Here is a 358-nt window from a genome sequence, read left to right as displayed (position 1 = left end):
GCCCGAGCGTCCCGTCTGGGAGGCAGCGCCCCCTGCCGGCCCGGAGTCTCCACTCCAGGTCGAGGCGCCGACCTGCATCCTGGCCGCGCGGAGCCTGCATCACCCGCCGGGCTCCGCACGCACCAGAGGCCTGACGTAGACCCCACCCAGACTCAGCGGCCCCGCCCACCTGGCCTCACCTTCTCACCGGAGGCACACCGCCCCCAGCGAAGCCGGAGCGTCCGAGCCACGGCTTGGGACTGACACATTCGCCCCCATCATGCAGGACTCGGGGTCCTCTGAGGGCAGCAGTGTCCTCGCCAGAGGCTGGGAATGACCCCCCTCCCCAACCTCTACCGGGGCTGGGAGCCTGTCCTGA

The sequence above is a fragment of the Suricata suricatta genome, chromosome 13 (genome assembly GCF_006229205.1).
Source record: "Suricata suricatta isolate VVHF042 chromosome 13, meerkat_22Aug2017_6uvM2_HiC, whole genome shotgun sequence".
NCBI classification, from domain to species: Eukaryota; Metazoa; Chordata; class Mammalia; order Carnivora; family Herpestidae; genus Suricata; species Suricata suricatta.
This window is presented reverse-complemented; position numbering follows the sequence as displayed.